The 14,884-nt window shown below is 34.6% G+C and overlaps 1 protein-coding gene across 1 annotated transcript in view; it reads right to left on the bottom strand.

The window, feature by feature from the left end:
• Positions 1-14,479, bottom strand: part of LOC129947271 (uncharacterized) — a 49,233-nt gene extending 34,754 nt beyond the window's left edge. The window contains exon 1 of the mRNA XM_056057781.1: positions 13,615-14,479. The gene's annotated coding sequence lies outside the window, so the exon portion shown is untranslated. The remainder of the gene's footprint in view (positions 1-13,614) is intronic.
• Between the last annotated feature and the right edge of the window lie 405 nt (positions 14,480-14,884).

A 14,884-nucleotide genomic window follows, 5' to 3' on the forward strand; every position in this document is an offset into this window, starting at 1 on the left:
TGTTAATAATTAGGAAACATTTAAACAATCTACGATAATCCAAAAGATGGCATTTACATAACCCGGGTTTTGTTGGGAAATCTATCCATAGAATCTCACTATGGATAGGTTTTTGACATTTATACGAACCTCGAATGGATCTTATGTGATTTTGTTCTCAAATGTTAGTACGATTGATACTGCATTTGTATCTCGATGGCTGTGTTCGTTGAGTAGTTCTCCATTTGGAATCATGTGTGTTTTCCATTGCGGAAAAAACGAATCTATTACGGTTGATATTATTTAGTTTTGTTAGTGAAAATAGACTAACTGGGCTTATTTTGCAAGAAAAAACAATAGAAAAGATATTTATGTTTTGCTATGTTTCCAAAAAAATTGTATCTCAGTTTAGAATAGATAAATCTCAACTCGATTCAGGTATATAAAGAATTGAGGCGAGTTTCAAGCTCGCTTCAACACCACATGTTAATGTAGTAGTCTACGAAAAAAACCCCTTTTTGAAGTTTTTTATTATTATTTTGACAGATCTTCTTTCAGTTGTACCAATTTTTAACTACAAAATTGTGGCCACTGCGGATCGTTTTGTTGGGAATTTCTCACTTTACTATACCTATATATGAAATACGAACAAAACGCACGTATAGTTAAATAAAGTTATTGATTTAAATTTTATTTTCGAAGAAGAAATAGTGCAAAGTACGAACTTTTATTACTAAAAAGTACATTTTATGTTGGTACACTCAGGCGTATGCTTACTTTTTTATTTCACAAATATTTATATACGATTTTTTCTACATTATTGCTTTGATGCGTTTTTCTACATTATTGCTTTGATGCGCTGATAATATAAACGAAATTCCACAATTGACCTCTTTCAAAACGACATTGAAAATGCAAGAAATGCGGACATAAATAAACAAATTTAAAAAATGTATATAGATTTTAACTGACGAGACCAATTAATTCTTTTTATGGGGATCTCTACAAATAGTTTGACACAGTTGTCAATCTCGCTCATTGAATATTAAAGTGGTAACTTTACACAACGAAAGAATTGCATCATGCGAGTTGGAGATCAACAAAACAAGGGTCGTTATTGTCCAGGTTTATGCTCCCACCGAAGCTTCAAACGAAGGAAAAATTGATTCTTTCTATGAAGATCTCAATGAAATTATATCAAAATCAAGATCAAAAATTCTGTACATAATTGGAGATTTTAACGCTAAAGTGGGCTTCAGAAAAGATGGTGTAGAAGGTATAGGTAAGGAGAGTACGGATTTGGATCAAGGAACCAGCGCGAGCGTGGTGAAAAGATGATAACATGGCTATGTCAAAATGGTTGACCCGTCTGCAACAGTCTGTTTAAGAAAAAGTCAAAAAATAAATGGACCTGGATATCTGCAAACTGTTTAGTAAAAAGAAAAACAGTTCAAGGTGTCTCCATTATAAACCGGTTGAATTTTGAAAGCGACCATCGAATTGTTCGTACTAAAATAAAAATCAGCCACAAGACAAAAGAATACCTTGTGGTATTAATTGAAGAAAGAGAAAATCTTGGCCATAAAACATTTATTTAGATGAAAATGGCAAACAAACTCTCAAATCATTGAGAAAACGTATAAAAAAAAATGTTAAAGATGACATTAAAATATATGATGAGACAATGTACTTGAAGGGTAACAAATCAATCAAAAAAGCAAAAGAACACTTTTCCCAAGGAAAAGAATGGATGGTTGCTTTAGATGACAAAAAACAAAAATAAGTGATAGAAACGAAATAAATATATCCGCCACAAATTTTTTCAAGGACCTATACCAATCAAAGTTTACTTTTGACCAAACCACTTGAGAAATGCCAGATTTGGATCATTGTGATAGCTTTCCAATGTTTTTGAAATCGGAATTGGAATAGTCGATCAACGAACTGAAGTCGGGAAAAAGCTTTGGAAGTGACGACATAAAAACGGAAATGCTTAAAATTGGAAAAAGCCTAATCTTAAATGTTTTAACATTTATATTTAATCAAACTTTGATACATGAAGAACTACCATATCAATGGATAGAATCAAACATAATCCTTATTCACAAAAAGGGGAAAAAAGATGATATTAATAATTATAGACCAATAAGCATTATATCAATAATATACAAAGTATACGCTAAATGGCTATTAAGAAGATGTGAAGATACATTCAACAGAAACCAACCAAAAGAACAAGCAGGTTTCCAATCGGGATATTCTATAACAGACCATCTTCACTTAATCAACCAACTGATTGAGAAAAGTGTGGAGTATAACAAAGACCTATATACATATAGCATTTGTTGATTTTTACAAGGCATTTGATTCTGTAGAACATGTTAAAATATGGCAAGCCTTAAAGCAGCAAGGTATCCCACACAAAATTATAAGAATCTTGAGAATCTTATACATGAAGAGTACATCAAAAATAACAACTGAAATTAAAGGTCCAACGTTTACAATAGGCAGAGGAGTAAGACAAGGAGATCCTCTTTCACCAGCAGTTTTCTGTGCATTGTTGGAAGAAATATTTAGAAACATAGACATTGAAAACCTTGGCTTGAACAAAAAGAGGATGAAAAACTGCGATATTTACTATGGTGACTGCTACCACGAACACCAACAGCGCTTATTTGGAAGCGGCTTCGTCATTGGAGCCAGACTTAGGCAAGAAATCTTGAGCTAAGTGCATCAATGAGCGCCTCATGATCATACGCATCTAGGCTAAATTCGGCAACATTAGCCTGATACGCGCGCATGCCCCAATAGAGGAGAAAGATGAAGACACCAAAGACATATTCTTCGAGCTCTTGGACAAGACATATGAGCAGTGCCCTGGCTATGACATTAAAATTGTCTTAGGAGATTTTAATGCCAAACTAGGAAGAGAAGACATATTTGGTGGCATAATCGGGAGATACAGCCTGCACGACACTACCTCCGACAACGGATTCAGGCTGGTCGATTTCACTACGGGGCGAGATGTTCTGGTAGCTAGAACGCAGTTCACACATCTTAATATCCACATGGAAATCTCCTGATCAATCAACCGTCAACCAGATTGACCACATTGCGATCGGCGCACGACACTTCTCCAGTATGCAGGATATCCATTCATTCCGAGAGACCAACATTGACTCGTACCACTACCTCGTTGTAGCCAAGGTACGGCTCCGAATATCCCGATCCAAGCCAAAACAAGAAAATACTGTGCTGCCATGTCCTTTTCCGATCGAGTCTCTAATAACCTCTTAAAGTGTCATATGCTGCCTGCATTAAGCATTGAAAACCAGTGGCAACAATGCCTTGCAGCCATCAGAGATACCGCCTCTGAAGTGCTAGGTTTCACACGGCCACCACAGCGGTACCCCTGGTTTGACGACGAATGCCGGCAAGCGCACGCAGCGAAACAAGAGGCATACAAAACGGCGCTTCACAAAAGGACAAGAGCTGCTCGCGAGCTCTACGAGCAGAAGAGGAGAGGGGAACACCGGCTTCTTAGAAGGAAAAAAAGAGAGCATGAGAAGCGCGCGATCGAGGAGATAGAGGGATGTCACAACAGGAATGAGGTTCGTAAATTTTACCAAATTTTACCACTTTAGTAGAAGCGCAGTCGATGTTCAGAATATGGAAATACCACTTCTCCAAATTATATAACGGCAATGACGAACCGAATTCCGCTGTAAGGGAGATAGAACCACTCAACCTCGGCGACGCAGATCAACAGTTCCGCCTACCTGACCTTGACGAAGTGAAGATAGCTATATCTAAACTCAAGTCAAACAAAGCTGCTGGAGCTGACGGCATCGCTGCTGAACTATTCAAAGCAGCAGGCGATGACTTGGTACGGAGCATGCACCAACTCATCTGCAAAATATGGTCGGAAGAAAGCATGCCCGATGAGTGGAATCTCAGCATAGTGTGCCCGATACATAAGAAAGGAGACCCTCTGAACTGCGCCAACTACAGAGGCATCAGTCTCCTTAACGTATAAGATCCTCTCTGCCATATTATGTAAACGCCTGAAGCCATTTGTCAACAACCTGATTGGTCCTTATCAGTGTGGCTTCACACCAGGAAAGTCGACTATCGACCAAATATTCACACTACGGCAGATCTTGGAAAATACCCAGAAGCTTCAAATCCATACTCAACATCTCTTTATCGATTTTAAAACCGCGTATGACAGCATCTATAGGAAAGAGCTCTACCGAGCAATGACTAGTTTGGGCATACCTGTCAAACTTATCCGTTTGTGCAGAATGGCGATGGAGAATGCACGCTGTTTTATCAAGGTCGGCGCTGAGACCTGGACCCTGTCAAAGAAAGATGAGAGCGTCTAAGGATGCTTCGAGAGAAAAATTCTTCGGGTGATTTTTGATCCCGTACACATAGATGGAGAATGGAGGAGAAGATATAACGATGAACTGTACGGGCTGTCCAGCGACACTGACCTAGTTAGCAGAATTAAAGTCCAACGGCTTAGATGGATAGGTCATGTAGAGCTGATGGACATCAACGCTCCAGCCCGGAAGGTCTTCGAATCCAATCCCGAGGAACGGCGCAGTAGAGGAAGACCGCGACTCAGGTGGCGCACCCAGGTGGGAGAGGACCTCAACCAACTTGGCGTGCGAAACTGGAGACAGCTAGCTAGGGACCGAGCTGGCTGTAGACGCTTGTTGATTGAGGTCCAGGTCCACCCCGGACTGTAGCGCCACCTTAAGTAAGTAAGTATTAAAAAATGTATTTGACATGGCTGTCCTTCCGGTTTTAACGTATGGTTCACAATAATTGAGCGTGAACGTACAAAGTTTGAGAAAAGTCGAAACTACTCAGAGGAGTATAGAAAGATCACTTTTTAACATATCTTGGTTTGAAAGAGTGAGAAATACAAGAGAAATCACAAAATTTGAAGATGTTACAAAAAAACTTAAAACACAAGAATAAGGCAAGAATAAGTGATGACCACTGGACCAAAAAGCTAACAGAATGATACCCAAGAAATGGAACAAGAAAAGCAGGAAGACAAATTTTTGCGATGGAGAGACGATATCCAAAGACTTAATCCACGATGGCAGCAGTTTACAAGGAATAGAGACGCATGGAATATTTTGGGGGAAGCTTATACTCTTAACATATTATGAAGAAAATTTTCAATAATAATGTTAATAAGATAATAATATTAAAAAAGTAATAATTATATTAATGTAAAATCTTAATATTAAGAATTTAACTTGGTAATTTTATTATGTAGATTAAATGATTGTATAATAGTATGTCAACAGAGTGAATAAAGCTTTATAGCAAGTAAGTAAGTAAGTAAGTAAATTCATTTATTAACAGTTTTTAAAATAAATACATAAACATTTGTTTTTAAATTTAAAACCTTTGGCTTTGCCGTCAGCTCGACTAGCAACTTAAATTTTTATAACATTGGTAAACTTTGTTTTAAATTTCAGTTTTAATTATATATTGATTTTTACACACATATTCATAATCAATTTTCTAAATCTGCAAATTTTCTTCAGATAGTTGACAAGATTTTTTCAATCTGGTCCATTCAATATTAGAATTGTCTCTTGTAAAGTGAGAGAGAATTTTTTTAAATATGAGAATCTCTTGTATCTGAAAATTGGACATATGCTTATAAAATGGAAGCAGTCTTCTTTGGATTTATGATTACAGAGTGTACAGAACTGGTTGAAACTCCCATTGTATGGTCTACCGTTGAGACATAAGACTTCGCATCTAGCTATGAAAATCAAAGAAATATCTTTGTAGCTTAAAGATTCATTGAAATAGTTATTGCTACTTAGATTAAATTTTAACTGGCTATATAATATTCGGCTTTCTGATTCAATAGCTGTTTTTATAAATTGATTTCGAACCGAGTCTTCATTAAGCTGGATAATTTTATACATTTTTTCCTTAACATCAAGAATGTTACTTGTATTAATTTGCATATCTTCACCAAATGAAGTGGCAATTCGTTGCCATTTGTCATACCACCAGTCTTTGTTCTTTATTTCGTAAAGCAGCATTATTTTGCTCAGTAGCTCATCTGGAAAACCTAAGACTTTAATAATATAATCCGCTTGTAGTTTCAATGTGCTTGTAAATAATTTTGGTAAGCCAATTTCCAAGTAGATCGCATAGTTCGGCGTGTTGATTGGTAGGTTAAAATTTTTTGATGAAACTCCTTTGAAATTTCCCAATTTCCTCATACTCTTCTATACCCCAAACTTCAGCTGCATAACATTAAGTGGACTTCACAACTGAATTAAAAATTTGGTATTTGGTAGACAAATATACAAGGTTGTTCGAGAAGATCTTTCTCCATGTTAAGTTTATTAGACTTTGTGATTTTTTTTTTAATGTCAAGGCGCTTACTAAAATTTAGTCGTGGGTTGAGGTTCACTCCAAGATATATATATTCGTTTGTCACCTCCAAACTTCTTCCGTTGTACGTCCAATTACTTCCAACTTCAGTCCTGATTGGATCGCGAAAAGATCATTATTTTTGATTTTTCTGTATTGATTTCTAATCCCCATTTATCACAGTATGCAGACAGTCGGTTTATCATCAATTGAAGATTTTCTTTCGATTCCGATAGTATGACCATGTCGTCACCATAAAGTAAAGCATTTATCCGGATTCCGGCTATTCTAATTCCTCCAGGTAAGTCGTTAACTATGTCATTAATGAATAGTGAAAATAAAAGTGCACTAAGCGGACATCCTTGTTTGACACCAGAATCAGTACTAAACCATTCAGAAAAATGCGCTCCATCCCAGACGTTAGCTTCTGTGTTTGTATACATATTCTTGATGACATGTACAAATCTGGCTGAAACACCCATCTACGAAAGTTTGTATATTAAAGCATTGCGATTTACCAAATCAAACGCTGCTTTAAAGTCAACAAACATCGAATAAACCTTTTTATTTCTTGCCTCAAATGCTTTCACTATCGATGACAGAGTAAAGATTTGGTCAACAGAAGAGTATTTTTTCCTAAATCCAGCCTGGAAGTCTGATAATATGCGACAAGAACTCCGCAAAATACCTTAGCTATAATATTCATTAAAGATAAACCTCTGTAGTTTGAGACGTCATTTAAGGAACCTTTTTTATGTATTGGGAAGATAACCGATTTTTTGTACGAGGATGGAACTTCCGCTTTCGTAAGAATTTTGTTAAAAAGCACAAGTTGCAGCTTAAAACTTTGGAATTCTTAAACAATTTGTACAGTACACCATCTTCACCTGGTGCTTTATTATTTTTAGCTTTTCGTAAAACTGTTTCTATTTCAATCAAAGATATATCGGTGTCTAATATATCATCGGTGATGAGAGGTTCAGCATAAGTAAACACTAAGTTAGAGTTTGTTTGAAGAAGGTTCGATAAATAAGAAGAAAGATTAGCGGCGGATACACCTGTGCCAATTATATGTTGAGTACCATTAATATTTTTAGCAAGTTTCTAAAATTTCTTTGTATTCTTTGTTTTGCCAAGTGATTGTTCTTGTTCATTTTCAGAATCAAGTTTCTTTTCATAGCATAGACCTTTATACTGTGAATTCGACTGCATGTACCATTTATGTAATTCTTCATTGTCGAATCTCTTAAATGCTTTTAAAAAAGCAAATGATTTTTGTCTTGCTCTCATACACTAGTTGTCAAACCATTTTTGTTTGAACGCTTTCCTTACATTGTCGCTTGATTTGCTCCCAGCATTTCTTATGCAATTTATAAGTTCAATTGATAGAGTATCTGAAGGCTCGATGTCAATTGGGATTCTTGACGAAAAGTTCCCGCTTCGTCTTCTCTCCATTTAAGTCGGTGTAATAGCTTGAGATTTGTTTGATGTGAGCCAGGTTCTGTTTTCCATTCGACGGTGATTGGCATATGATCAGAGAAATGCCTGTATGGAACCTCAAACTAATTTATGAGTTTAATCCAATCATTGTTCACCATTCAGTAATCAATCACTGATTTGCCTAATCCTCCAATAAACGTATATTGACCATCTAGGTCACCCTTGGCGCATCCATTCAAGAGAATAAAATCATACAGTTGAAGCATATCGAGTAGTGCAGTACCATTTCTATTGCATGTTAAGTCTTTGGATGTTCTAGAATTAACGTTCAAACAATCATTGTTGATATTTCTTAAGGTAGTTAGTTAATAATAATAATTTATATGGAATTTTTGTACTTCAAAAAATACATACATTATTTAAGACAAACGCCTTTCATGGACAGCGTGAGTAAAAACTGACTCAAAGTAGGACCCGGAAATAGGCATTTAAACAGCTGTTACTCGAAAAACGTTTTAAATGAGGATCATACAAATTTACCAAATTCTGTTTGGCTATGACATGAAATTTTAGCATATTAAGTTTGGACCATTCATTTTGGGTCATCATACTCGTACATGTCTGTATTTTGCTTTTGCGAAAAATAAATTTCCAACCCTTGATGTAATTCTAGTCACACTCAAGGTTGAATTGTATTTCTTAATGTTCCTAAACTCGACATTAACTTTGAATTAAAACTTTTCATTTTATTTAAGTTACATATATTTTAAATTGTGGATAAATAATTATTTGTTAAGTGAACATTGTTCAAATATGCACAACAATAGTTTCCCAATATATTTTATACTTGACATTTCAAAAAATATTTATCGGATTCGTGCTAACTATTAAGTTTTTTATTTGGTAGGAAGCATAGTTTTTTAGACTAATTAAAAAAATTACTATGATTTAATTGATCCAGCGATATTAACATTTTGATTAGATCTTTTAACTTTTTATCTGACTGTTTAAACAAAATTTAGAGTGAATGGCTAGTATTTTTATTTGCATACATATAATTAAATGATTTGTATCTAACTCAGAAAATAAATGTGTGTGTCGATCATAAAGAATTTCTGCTATCCGAGTAAATGCAGAAATAGTTATAAACGTAATTCACTAATTTGAATGCAAGAACTAGGCAAGAGTTTTAGTAAAATAAAAAGAGAATGCGATAATCAAAACCTAAAACTGGATTTAATGTTTGAGTATTTAAAGTAACGACCACATTTTGTAGTTAAATTTGTTTCATTCAATTTTTCATTTGTATTTAAATTTATTATTTATGGAAATGCGATTGATAAGGGTTTCGACAACTTTATTTATTGACTATATTTTGGTAGTTTTTATAGTAATCAGAACTTTTATTTATACTAGATCCTTAAGCCGGATATTTTTTTCACACAAAAAATAAAGTTCAAAAGATATTTTCACACTCTTGAGTCTTATTCTACAAGCTTTTTATTCTTTTGTTCGAGATATAAAGGGCGATTTTTTAAAAGCTATAGAAAAGTTAAAAAAAAAAACACATACAGTTCAGAAAAATGTCCATATAGTTTAATATTTGAAGATTCTTTTATGCAAATGTTGACCTTGACTGCGCCTGAAATGGTCCATCCGCTTAGTCAAATTCGGCATACTCTTTCAACACTTCGGCCGGTATCTCACGAATAAATGTTTAAATGTAGTCTTCCAATGCATTGAAGTGGGCTTGCCTGTATAGACATACATAAGCTTTGACATTGCCCCACAAAAAATAGTGTAAAAGCGTTAAATCGCACGATCTAGTTGGCCAATTGACATGTCTCGAACGTGAAATAAAATGCTGTATGGCATGTGACACCGTCTTGTTAAAACCACGTGTCATGCAAGTCAAGCTCTTGCATTTTGGGCAAAAAAAGTTAGATATCATCTCACGGTAGTGCTCACCATTCACCAGTTACGTTACGATTCGCATCATCTTTGAAGAAGTACGGTTAAATGATGCCACCAGCCCATAAACCGCACCAAACTGTACTTTTTTTGGATGTATTGGTAGCTCTTGCAATGATTCTGGCTGATATTTGCTCCAAAACCGAAACACAATTAAATGAAAGAAGCGCGTGATAAACATTCTTAACAGAGCACGCATTTTGATAATAAAATTCAATAATTTGCAAGCTGTGTTCGTTTCTAAGACGATTCATGGTTAAATTATAGACCAAACTGAAAATGCTTGACAGTGAAACAAAACACGAAACGTGCGTCAGCTGTTTCAACCAGTGTTGCCAAAAAGATAATAGCTAAAAAATCACCCTTTATTACACATATGAGGTATTTATTGAGTATCGACCCCATTCTGTCATATCATAAGTGACATTTACAAAATAATGTTCGTTACATTTTTAAACTTTATAATATCATTTAACTGTCAGTTGGGCTGAGTTTTTGTTTTTATTTGAATTAAAGCCTAGTTAGCTGCTGATGTGAAACGAAATTTCCCATACAAAAATGACATGACGAAATCATAAACGAAAAATTTCGTTGTGGTTTTAGTTTTTCAGTACGCTGCTGAACGACGAAATATGTCAGTTTAGTGGAGCTGTACTAGATTTCTTAGTACAATTCTCCACTCTTTTCATTCTCAATTGAATTGCCCGGCACATTAATTGCTTGCTTAATTTTGACGTTCAATTTATTTATTGAAAAAAATTGTTTAAAAATAAAAATTGAAAAAAATTGTTTACTCGCGGCTTTCGGTGTTTTGATTCGGATTTATATTTGATTTAAAATTTAAAAAAATGGATTTTTCTAATGTGTTCCAACATTACATTTCTGAATCGGAAACTCAGGATGTTATTGGTGATGTGTAAGAAGTGATGAAGACAAAGGGAAAATGGTGCCAAAAGGAAAAAAGAAGTCTGATCTTGAAAATAAAGCCAAAAGGGCGGACGGTAACACACATTAATAAGTTGTTAGAATACTCCAGGAATCTGGTTTATAATGCCCTTCGTCATTTTAAAAAGTTTGGAGTGATTGAAAACGTTAAACAAAACCCCCGGGCCAGAAAGACAACTACAAATGAAGATAGAATTATTTATAGGTTATCGCCCAAGGATCCGTTTAAGACCCCCAGTGCCATTCGAAGAGAACTTTCAACGAACTATGGAGTAAATGTTTCCTCAAGAACCAGAAGACCCCGAATAAATGAAAACAATATACGTGGGTGCGTTGCTCCGAGAAAACCGCTTGTATCAACAAAAAAAATTAAATCTAATTTACTGTTTGCCAAAGCTCACCTAGACAAACCAATTAGTTTTTGGAAAAACGTGTTCTGGAACAATGAATCCAAATTCTGCCGGTTCGGATCAGATGGGAAAAAATATGTAAGGCGTCCAAAAAACAGGGAGTATGATCCAAGGAACACCATTAAGACAGTGAAAGACAGTGAAACACAGTGGAGGCAACGTTATGGTCTGGGCTGCTTTTTCATGGCACGCTGTTGGCCCCATCGTAAAAATTGACACCAAAATGGACCAGAACGTGTACAGAGATATCCTGTTGGATTATATAATACCCTACGCAGAAGACAATTTGCCATTATTATGGCCCTTCATGCATGTCAAATAATTGTACTAGATTGGTTGATAACGTTTGCGATAATTCCAAATTTAAAAAAGATGCTGGGATGCGACCCACACTGATAATTTCCCATCCCGTCTGTTGATTTGTCTTGCTTAAAAGTTTGCCTATATGTACTTGTATCAATTTTTACCAAATTTGAGTACTATTTTTACCAGATTTTATTTTTTATGAAAAAACGGACTGTTGGATTTTTATATAAAAATTACTGAATGTTGAAAACAATATTTTCTGTGAAATAAAATAAGTTTGAAGCCAATATTTTTAATTTTTGAAAAGCTATTTGAGCCGAAAGTAAATTTTTACCAATTTTAGTATTTTTTTTTTTTAGGTTTTTATTTTTTGTAAAAAAAACTGTCAATTCGATTTTTCTCAAAATTTGTCCTAGTGTTGATAACAATATTTCTTATAAGAAAAAATTAATAAGAAGCTATTATCTCAAAGTTTTTAAAAGATATTTGAGTCGAAAATCATTTTTTAACAAGTTGTGTAAATTTTTTTTTGGTTTTTAATTTTTTGTAAGAAAACTGTCAATTCGATTTTTCTCAAAATTTTTCAAAATGTTGAAAACAATATTTCTTACAAGATAAAATAAGCTTGAAGAGCTTTTTTGAAAAGATATTTGAATCGATATTCAATTTTTACCAACTTATTAATGTTTTTTTTAGATTTTTATTTTTTATAAAAAAAACTGTCAATTCGATTTTTCTCAAAATTTTATCAGATGTCAAAAACATTATTTTTCGTTGCACAAAATTGTTTTGGAGATGAAATCATATTTTAGTCTTAAAATTTTGGAGGTGACACATTTTTTTTTCAGTTTTTTTGAATTGTAAAAAAAAACGTTAAATGGAATTTTTCCAAAAAATATACTTGTTTGGTATCACGTTACAGTTTATTATATAAAATTTAATTCAAGTCTCTAGCGTTTTTGGGTCGTAAGATATTTAGGGTTAAGCAAAATGTTCACATTTTTTTCAAACTGCTATGGTAAAAAATCCACTCACGCAATTGTCTTGAGAGCCCTTTCTGCATCTTTCTGCCTTATTATCTGTATAACAAAATTTATTTGAAGTCAATATCTCTTCTGGTTCTTGAGCTATGGACGACGAAAAAAACGTCGCGAACGTACGGACGTACGAACGTAAGTACACACGCAGGCACAGACATCTTTCTAAAAATCTTTTATTTCGACTCTAGGGACCTTGAAACGTCAAGAAAAGTCAACATTTTCAATTTGACAAATCGGACCCATTACAATAACTTCCTATGGGAAGTTAATAATTCAGTCACTTATGTCTCGATGTCTGTGCTGTAATTCGACCCACGTTTTGAATGAGTATCAATGTCGTTTTTCATCGGTCAGAATTTGGCTCAATATTAGAGAGTTAGTACCAAAACTAGTTCCATCGACTAAAAACACCAACACCAATTGCAAAGCAGAATCTATTTTAACTCATATGTTTATGAAACAAAATTGAATTAAAAATAAAAGTCCTCACGTCGTCAATATGCGAATATAATTTAGTATTTTAAACAGAGATTAAGGAAAAATAACAATCTTAAAATCTTTTTGAAATAGGCATAATGTTTGATTTAAATGATTACAGATTAATATAAAATTACAAAACAAATATTCCACATACGCCCCAGTTAACATTTTTCGTTTGGGGTTGACCACTCCTGAACTTGTTATTTTTTACATAAGTCTTACTTTTAACTGGTCATAAATAAAGTTATTTTTATTATTATAAATAACAACATATTTCAATTTTTATTTGTTTAGGTATTATTCTTCGAAAATGTAGTATAATACTGGTTTTTAAGGAGAGGTCACACGAATAAAAATGATCGCATTAAAATCATTGTTTTGACCACAAAACTTATCTTATACCACCAATAACCTGAATCAATCTTATAGGTATGTATGTCAAAATCGTATAGTTCTCGAAGTCGATATATAGTATACGAGAAAGATAATTTTTTCCAATTAGCAAAAATATGTAAGATATCCCCCTTATAAATGGAGTTGGAAAATATCTCTCTAATAACTAACAAAACAAATTATTGCCTGATGATCTAGAAAATAGAAGAAAAAAATAAAATAATAATAACCTCTCTGACAGCATCCAAGAGTCACGATCAGTAATGAATGTTACAATTTTTCTGCACTTTTCTGCACCTTTTTGCAATTTGCGGTTAAATGAACTAATAACTCCACAAATAAAACGTTACAACAGTGCACTGCACCACAATTTAGCAATCACTTTCCATTTTCATGGAATGATGTTGAAGGCGGTGGGTAGCGCGGCACGAAATCCCAGTGTATATGAATTTAGCGCGGAAACTGAAACTAAGACTTTGCTGCAGGCGATATGCACTTTAGCTAGTTGAGAGCGAGTTGCAGAAAGATCACACACTACTTGGTCGCCGAAGATCAAGTACTGAATTGCAATAACCGCGCACCTCTTTTCTCCAACTTTTGCTTCAAAGATACTTATCGAGCTATTGTATCTGTATGAAGTAGGATTGACACACTTTCGAGTAAAGAATGAACCGTGAGCACCTTTTGAATGTTGAAAAATACTTTAGTTTAAAATTTAAGTAGCTGTGACACTGCTGGCACCATGCTGTGATATTTGACGATCTTAACGAACTTCTTCACAATATTATCTTTGGCATGCTAAACAATTAATTCTTTTTTTACTTTTCAGTTAAAAGCCGCACAAGCACCGATGACAAAATGACGACAAATGAGCACATTGACTGAAAGATTGAAAAGAACCTTAGCGGATTTTTCTCGAAGACATATCGTTTTTCATATACTCGTTTGGGAAAACAAAAACAAAGATCTATTCGAACCACGATTTCGCAAAATCCGAATCCGAAAATCTTACACAAATCCGCAAAGCCAGTAGAAAAAAATTAGTTTCTTTATTTTCTAAATGAGTTGTTGTTAGTCTGATGGTGGCTTCGAGTAAACTAAAACCGCAGCAGTACCTGTTTGATTGGAAGTATCTGCGAAGTTGGAACGGAGGTATAAAGCTTAGCGATATCGGAGGTATAGCACTATAGTGGTACCCTGGTGATGAAGCAGCAACACGAGTGGTGTTTTGGGAGGTAGGCGCATAAATGAAAGATGGTTGTTTTGGTTGTGCGCGAGATGGTTACAAGCTACACGCTATATGCTATATATGCAGGTGAGCTGAGCTGTGCTTAGCTGCAACCTGCAAACAAACAACGCGCTAGGAGCTGATGATGTGGTTATGCAGTTGGTTGCGCGCGTGTACATGTACCTGTTATTAGGTTGCTTTATGTTGATTGGGAGATGACTGGGAGAAAAATGTGTGCAAAGGAGGATTGCATTCTTAAGAGTGCAATATAC

Source organism: Eupeodes corollae, chromosome 2, assembly GCF_945859685.1.
Source record: "Eupeodes corollae chromosome 2, idEupCoro1.1, whole genome shotgun sequence".
In the NCBI taxonomy this organism is placed as follows: Eukaryota; Metazoa; Arthropoda; class Insecta; order Diptera; family Syrphidae; genus Eupeodes; species Eupeodes corollae.